The sequence below is a fragment of the Ornithorhynchus anatinus genome, chromosome 4 (assembly GCF_004115215.2).
Source record: "Ornithorhynchus anatinus isolate Pmale09 chromosome 4, mOrnAna1.pri.v4, whole genome shotgun sequence".
NCBI classification, from domain to species: Eukaryota; Metazoa; Chordata; class Mammalia; order Monotremata; family Ornithorhynchidae; genus Ornithorhynchus; species Ornithorhynchus anatinus.
The window spans coordinates 26126057-26134835 of record NC_041731.1 but is presented as its reverse complement, the minus strand read 5'-3'; the positions used below and the strand labels follow the sequence as shown (position 1 = coordinate 26134835).

At 46.6% G+C, this 8779-nt stretch overlaps 1 non-coding gene across 1 annotated transcript; it reads left to right on the top strand.

Annotated features, from left to right (window-relative positions):
• The first annotated feature begins 475 nt into the window (after nt 1–475).
• Nucleotides 476–613, top strand: LOC114811876. The gene has a single exon (XR_003759572.1). It is a non-coding gene; the product is annotated as a small nucleolar RNA SNORA7 (small nucleolar RNA).
• Nucleotides 614–8779: the final 8166 nt, after the last annotated feature.

Sequence of the window (8779 nt, the reverse complement as noted above, 5' to 3'; positions counted from 1 at the left end):
AACCATGAATCGGGGATTTGGGATGCAAAAAGGAATCTGATGCCTCCTCCTTTCCCAGTGAATCTTGGGGAGAGGGAGAAGATGACGAGCCCTCTGGAGAAAGCAGCAGGGAAGACAGTATCATCTGGTGTGTCAGGTTTCCATAATGATTAGGAGGAACAATGACTGTGTCAGGAACAGGTCAAAGATGAAGGGAAGCTTTCCCATTATGGAGCAGATGCTGCAGAGAAGCAGCATGGCCTTACGGAGCAGATGCTGCAGAGAAGCAGCATGGCCTAGTGGATAGAACATGGGCCTGGGAGACAGTAGGAACTGGGTTCTAATCCCAGCTCTGCCACTTGTCTGCTGTGTGACCTTGGACAAGTCACTTCATTTCTCTTTGCCTCAGCTACCTCATGTGTAAAATGGGGATTAAGACCGTGAGCTCAATGTGGGTCTATGTTCAGCTGATTAACTTGTATCTACCTCAGCTCTTCCCCTATCAGAATCATACCTGGAGAGTTTCCAGTACTCTACCAGTCTCAGCTGTGGGAGGGAGAGTCAAGCAGAGGCATATCCATTCCCTTCCTAGCTTGGGCAGTGGCTAGCAAGTGGAAGACAATCTGCTACAAGTCAAAATTTACCTGTGCTGGGCAAAAGCAGCATGAGAGAGAGTCTAGGGTGAAGACTCAGGTTTACTGCATGGAAGAAGGCAACAATAAACCACTTCTGTATTTTTACCAAGAAAACTCTAAGGATACACCACCAGAACGATGGCAGATGGCAGAGAGGTATGTCCATACAGTTGCTATGAGTCAGAGATGACTCGACAGCATTAGACAAGACAAGACCCCAACTCTTAGAAGAGTGCCTTCCATATAGTAAGTGCTTAACAAATACCATTTTAAAAAAGCCAGACCACACTTGGATTAGGCTATTTTGTTGGTGGGGATGGTGGGGCGTTCGGGGGAGGGGATAGTGTGAGGGCTGGGGAAGTGTTTGGATGGGAGGAGAAAGCGATGTTGTGGGCTTGGATGTGAGTATCAAGAACGGGGAGATGTGGTAGGGATCTAAAGTGGAACATATGATTTAGGGTAAGTGGATGGAATTTAGAGAAGCAGCGTGGCTCACTGGAAAGAGCACGGGCTTTGGAGTCAGAGGTCATGGGTTCGAACCCCGGCTCTACCACTTGTCAGCTGTGTGACTTTGGGCAAGTCACTTAACTTCTCGGTGCCTCAGTTACCTCATCTGTAAAATGGGGATTAAGACTGTGAGCCCCACGTGGGACAACCTGATTCCCCTGTGTCTACCCCAGCGCTTAGAACAGTGCTCGGCATATAGTAAGCGCTTAACAAATACCAACATTATTAACAAAGGGAGGTCTTTGTAGCGGGAGGGAAAATTTTTGTGGGAAAGGGGTGGGGGAGTGAGATGGCATTTGAAGAGGTAGCAGTTGGAAAGTGGTATTTCAGTGTTGGTGAGGTTAAAAATGTTATAGTGAGGATGGGATCTACAGTATGTCCAAGATAGTGTGTGGATGGGGTGGGTTGAAATAGGAGGTTTGTGGAGTGGAAGAGGAAGCTGGCAGCTGAGGGATCATCAGAGTCATCCTTGTAAATATTGAAGACCCTGAGGATCAGATTAGGGATGAAGAAGAAGAGAAAGGGATCAAAGCCTCTCAGATAGTTGTAGTGGGTGGCAGAGGGGAATGACCTGGGCTTCCAAAGAGGAGAAAGTCAGGCATTGGAATGGTGTAGTAAGGGCATTGGGAAGTGAGGAGTAGACCTACACTCTTTTCTCCAGGGGTTCATGAGAATGAGGGTAGATGAGACCCCAGCCCCCATTATAATTGTTCTACTTGTTAAGTGCTGCTAAGGAGAAGTAGGGTGGCCTAATGTCACGGGCCTGAGAGTCAGAGGACCTGGGTTCTAAACCCACCTCTGCCATGTACCTGCTGTGTGACCTTGGACTAGTCATTTAACTTCTCTGTGACTCAGTTCCCTCAGCAAAATGGGGATTCCATACCAGTCCTCCCTCCTATTTAGGCTGTGAGCCCGATATAGGACCTGGTGATTTTGTATATACCCCAATGCTTAATACAGTGCTTGATGCAAAATAAGCACTTAACAAATACCACTAACATTACTATATGTCAAGCACTGTTCTAAATATTGAAGTAGATATTTGATAATCAGCTAGAACCCCTGTCCCACATGGGACTCAAAGTCTAAGAGGGAGAACAGATATTGAATCCCCATTTTTCAGTTAACAAAACTTAGCCATAGAGAAGTTAAAGTGACTTGTCCAAGGTCACATAACAGGTCGATGGCAGAGCTGGGATTAGAACCCAGGTCCTCTGACTCCCAGGTGCAGGCTCTTTCCATGAGACCACACTGCCCTCTGGAGAGAACAGAGCGGGCCTCGTTGTCCTTGGAGAGAACCACCTCTCAGTGGCAATCCCAGGTCTTTCAGCACTACAGCTTCCAGTCACTGGTTCTGAGTGCCTGCAGCTTTCAGCTTCTGCACCGAATAAACTGGATAATTGCCATGTCATCGATTCCCATCTGTGCTTTTGTGCTTTTGGGGAGGAAGAGGGGAGGATGATAAGGCCATTATTGGGTGTCTGCTGCCATCTGCTGGGGGCAGAAGTGCTTGTTTCCTACGCGTAGTGCTTGTCCTCCCTTCTATTCCATTTAGAACAGTAGAGAACAGTAAAAGTTTTTAACCAGGCCAATGGGCCTCTCGAAAGAGAAGCCACCCCAATAGAATACATGTATCTGGAAGAAAAAGAGTTCCCTTTCTTCAGTAGAGAAAGTATACATTTTGTGTTCCTCCTTCACCATGTCTGCCAGCCACATACACCTCCCCATTTATTCACCAGGAGAAACTGATATTGCCTGGATGTGCAATGAGGGGGACAGTGGGCAGTGCCCTGGCCCTCCAGTTCCCCAGTACTGGATGCTGGTTCATGTACCAAAAGTGAACATGGGCCTGCCCAACCCAGACTGGTTGAGGAAAATCCTGCAATTTATTTTCATGTCTGTCTCACCCACTGGATTTTGTGTTCTTTGGTGGCAAGGATTATTATTATTTTTATTAGAGTTATTGTTATTATTATGGTATTTGAGCATTTACTATGTGTCATGCACTCTTCTAAGTGCTGGGGTAGATATAAGTTAATCATGTCTACCATTTCTATTTATTGTACTCTCCCAAGCACTTAACACAGTGCTATGTGCATAGGAAGCACTCAGTAAATACATTTGGTTGATTGATTTTTATCCTTTAGACTGCAAGCTCATTGTGAGCAGGGAATGTGTCCATTTGTTTTTGTATCATATTCTCCTAAGTGCTTAGTACAGTGCTCTGCACACAGTGAGCACCTACTAAATATGACTGAATGAATGAATTCAGCTGCCAAGGAAAAGGCACCTACTGCCTTAGCTAGCAGTAGTAGTAATAGAATTTATTAAGTGCTTACTATGCGCACAGCATTATATAAGTTCTGGGAAAGAAATACATGGATGAGATAAAGATATAGTCCCTGATATCCATATGTCTCACCTAAGAAAAAGCTGAAGAAGGAGTTGGTGACAGAACCATAAAGAAAGGATAAGCAAAATATAAAGGGCAAGGAAGATGATAAACACAAAAGGAGCAGAAAGACCTCAGGGTCCTCACCTTCATATCTCCATTAGAGCAGTTCAGATTTTGTCTGTCATCCAAAGGTTGAAAGCTTAGCCTACTGGAAAAAATAATTAATAATAATAATTATGGTACTTAAGTGGTTACTATATGCTAAACACTGTTCTAAGCTCTGGGGTAGAGTCAGGTCAGGTTGACACAGTCCCTTTCCCACATAGGGCTCACACTCTTAATCCCCATTTTACAGATGAGGTAACGGAGACCCAGTGAAGTGACTTGCCCAAAGTCACACAGCTGACAGATGGCAAAGCTGAGATTAGAACCCATGACCTCGACTCCCAGACCCTTGCTCTTTCAGTAAGCTACACTCCCTGGGGGATTCTAATCCAGAATTATCCACTTGTCTGCTATGTGACTTTGGGCAAGTTACTTGACTTCTCTGCACCTCAGTTACCTTATCTGTGAAATGGGGATTAAAACTGTGAGCCCAATATGGGACATGGACTCTGTCCAACCTGATTATCTTCTATCTACCCCAGTGAGGAGGAAGGACATGCCAGGACAGGGGTAGGATGTGGGCCAGGGGTCGACAGCGGATTAGGCGTGAACGGGGGAAAGTGAGGAGGTGAGCGGCAGAGGAGCGGAGTGTATGGGGTGGGCAGTAGAAAGAGGGAAGGGAGGTGAGTTTAGGAGGGGGCAAGGTGATGGAGAGCTTTGAAGCCAAGAGTGAGGAGTTTTTGTTTCGTGCGGAGGTTGATAGGCAACCACTGGATGTTTTTAAGGAGGAGAGTGACATGCCCAGAGCATTTCTGTAGCAAGATTTTCCATGCAGTGGAATGAAGAATAGACTGGAGTGGGGAGAGACAGGAGGAAGGGAGATCAGAAAGAAGGCTGACACAATAATCCAGTCAGGATATTTTGAGAGCTTGTACCAGCATCACAGCTGTTTGGATGGAGAGGAAAGGGCGGATCTTGGCAATACTGTAAAGGTGAGACCGGCAGGCATTGGTGACGGATTGGATGTATGGGGTGAATGAGAGAGCTGAGTCAAGGATGACATCAAGATTGCGGGCTTGTGATATGGGAAGGGTGGTCGTGACGTCCACGGTGACAGGTAAGTCAGGGAGATGAAGAGTTTGGGAGGAAAGATAAGGAGCTCAGTTTTGGAAACGTTGAATTTTAGGTGGCGGGCAGACATCCAGGTGGAGATGTTCTAGAGGCAGGAGGAGATGCGAGCCTGAAGGGAAGAGGAGAGAACAGCGGAGGAAATGTAGATTTGGGAGTCATCTGCATAGAGATGATAGTTGAAGCCATGGGAGCAAATGAGTTCACCAAGGGAGTGAGTATAGATGGAGAGCAGAAGAGGGCCAAGAACTGACCCTTGAGGAACCCCTACAGTTAGTGGATGAGAGGGGGAGAAGGAGCCTGTGAAAGAGATCGAGAATGAACAGCCAGAAACATAAGAGGAGAACCAGGAGAGGATGGAGTCCATGAAACCAAGGTGAGTTAAGGTGTGGAGGAGAAGGGGATGGTTGACAGTGTCAAAGGCAGCTGAGAGGTCAAGGAGGATTAGGATAGAGTAGGAGCCCTTGGATTTGGCAAGAAGGAGGTCATGGGTGACCTTTGAGAGAGCAGTCTAGGTGGAGTGGAGGGGACAGAAACCAGATTGGAGGGGATCCAGGAGAGAGTTGGAGTTGAGGAATTCAAGGCAGCAAGTGTAGACGACTCGATCTAGGAGTTTGGAAAGGAAGGGTAGGAGGGAGTTAGGATAATAACTGGAAGGGGAAGTGGGGTCTAGAGAGGGTTTTTTTAGGATGGGGAAGACATGGGCGTGTTTGAAGGCAGAGGGAAAGAACAATTGGAGAGTGAGTGGTTAAAGATAGAAGTTAAGGAGGGGAGGAGGGAAGGGGCGATAGTTTTTATAAGGTGAGTGGGAATGGGGTCTGAAGCACAGGTGGAGGGGGTGGCACTTGTGAGGAGGGAAGAGACCTCTGTGAGGATACTGCAGGGAAGGATGGGAAAGTAGGGGAAGAGGGCTGGGACTGGGGTCGGGGGGGGAGGAAAAGGAGGAGGGGTTACTTTCGGGAGCTCAGACGTGATTGTGTTAATTTTCGTGATGAAGTAGGTGGCCAGATCACTGGGGGTGAGGGATGGGGGAGGGGGCGGAATGGGGGCCTGAGGAGAGAGTTAAAAGTCCGGAACAATTGGCGGGGGTGATGGGCATGGGCGTCAATGAAGGCAGAAAAGTATTTTTGCCTGGCAGAGGGGAGGGCAGAGATAAGGCAGGAAAGGATAAATTTGAAGTAAATAAGGTTGGCTTGGTAGTAAACACTTAACAAATACCACAATTATTATTATTATAATAGATACCATATAAAATAGTGATAGTAAGTGCTTTTTGCTTGTTGCAGAGAGTTGTGTAGAAGTACCCCGTTGTGGTGGAGATCCTGTTGGCTCAGGCTCATAGGAGGAGAATGACTTTTATCTTTGGCGCAGAAGGAATATTGTGATGGATATATGGCCAGAGGGCCTGGCAGGTCTCTGGAATGGGATCACATACATAGACAATGGTAGCAAGTGAGTATTAGTACTGAACTAAGCCATGCATAGATAATGCAATGGGCTGAATGGGGTTGAACATCTGGATGGGGTTCCTGTCCTCTTGAATGAGGCTGAGAGGCTGACATCGGGGACCTACAGTGTGGGATCTTCTCTTTAACCAAGGTTGGCAATGGCTCAGACCAATTCCTCTTGGGACCTTCGCCTTCTTGTAGTCAGGAACCACCTCCAGCTTGTATCCTAGAGGGGTGGCCATGGACCAGAGCATCATGGGACATAGAGTAGATGCTCAGTGCATACTAGCAGTGAAGGAATGACTCACAGTGGCTGGCTCACAGAGCTGGGGTTGGAGCACCTATTTAGCCACCATCGCTCTCCTTTTTCCTGCCGCTGCACTTCACCTCAGTAGGAATCTGTTCCCTAGGATTTTTCTCTGGGTCCCTCTTCTCTTCCCAGCAGCTATATAGAGACTCTAGGGCCCACTCAGTGTTTCCTAGACTGTTTCAAGGTCTCAGCCATATGCAGTGCTCAACACAGCCACTGTATATCATGTTCATCCAGTTGATCAATACTATTCATTGAGCTCTTGTATACCGAGCACTGTATTTAAACACTACAGTAGAATTAGTCGACACTATTCCTATCCCCAAGGGGTTTACAATGTAGCTGGGGAGAAAGACCCTAAAATAAATTACAGGTAGGAGGAAGGAATAGCTTAGAGATGAGTACCTAAGTGTTCTGGGACATTCCTTGGCTGTAGTCCCAAATGAAAATGATTCCTTAGCACTGGGTCTGAATACTCAAACACTAGTCCAACCCCACTCCAGGCCTCAGCTCATTTTATATGATTAAAAAACTAATCAGGCACAATTTTCCCTTCCAGATGAAGGAGCAGAAAGGTAGAGGCAGAAGGAATCTTCTTTCTTGAGGTTTCAGGTCTGGGAGAAGCAGGCAGGATTCTCTTTCATCTCCCCTTGACTTTGGGCAGGGATTTCACTGTCTGGGGCCAGTGTCAGCTCCTACAGAGAAGCTGGGCTCTGGCCAGATCCCTCAGGATCAGTTGCAGTCTGTCTGAATCCTCCAGGATCACACTGGGCCCCCCATTTTCCTGTCACTACACAGCTCAGAGACCCCTGGCACAGAAGGCCCACCTGGTGCCTGGCTCTCCAAGCTACCTTGGAGGTCCCAGAGCTGAGGCTGCGAGCATCAGCTTTGGGTCTGATGAGAAGCCAGAGCTGCCAGTGACTGGGGATTTTGTGGGGCCACTTTGGCACTGGGAGAATATGTCTCTCAAGTAGTCCTTGGACTCTCTTGTGTGTAAAACACTACAGGCGAGTAGGACTACTTGAGAGACATATTTTCTAGCTCATTTGGGATGTTTTATACCCAAGAAACTAACCCAGGAGTAGCAGAGTTGTATCCCAACTAATCCTTTCCCATCCCTTAGCAAACCTCATAATCTAAAAGAAGATATGATTAAGCACAAATCAGTCCATTAGGGAATCACACTGATGTAGAGCACATGAGGAGCAACTGTTTTCAAGATGGAGAGGGAATTCCCAGGTTTAGCTTCATTCGTCCCCACTGTAGTACTTGGTCTCTATGGGTTCTAATCCCGGCTCCACCTCTTGACTGCTGTGTAACCTTGGATAAGTCATTTTATTTTCTGTGCTTCAGTTCCCTCATCTGTAAAATGGGGATTGGAACTGTGAGATCCACATGGGACAGGGACTGTGTCCAACCTGATTTGCTTGTATTCACCACAGCACTTAGTACAGTGGCTGGCTCATAGTAAGGGGCTTAACAAATACCACAATTATTATTATTGTAATAGTGTTCGATCTCCACTCAGTGGAAATCACTTCCTCTTTTGGGATGGCTAAATAAATCTCTGCTTTTGTGAATTTGCAAGGGAAACGATCCCATTCTCTCTCTGCTAATGCAGTTATACATGGTTTTGCTGACCTCTTGGGTGACCAGGGGGAGTCAGCAGTCAGCAACCAGTGGGAAACAGGGACGAGAAGAAATGGGAGTGTGAATCAAACCTCTTGTTTTCTGTAAACAAGTGCTAGGAGAGTATACATAGGTAGGAATTAGACCCAGTTCCTCTCTTGGGGGATTTATAATCTAAGCGTATAAATGGGATTAGAGACAGACACATCAGGAGTGATGAAATACTAAAACACAACACAAACAAATGTATAAAATGGGCTTAAAGTAGATGGGGTAGAGGAAGTCTTACAGCGTCTCACAGAAGCAGCTTTTATCCCATTCCCAGTAGGCACAGAGCATGCCAGAAGGAGAGTCTGGTGGTGGGAAGGAGAATACGATGGTTGCTTTAGTTGGCAACATTGGAGGAGTCCAAGAGTGCAGGGAAAGAGCTTTTATCACAGGCATGGAGCATGCCAGTAATCAATCATTCCCCCACTAAGTACAGGTATTTATTGAGCACTTACTGTCTGCAGAGCACTGTACAGAGGGCTTGGGAGAGTACTATACAACTGAGTTTGGAGACATGTTCCCTGTCCTTAAGGAGCTTACAGTTTAAAAGGGGAGATAGACATCAAAATAAATAAATGATGTACGGATATATACA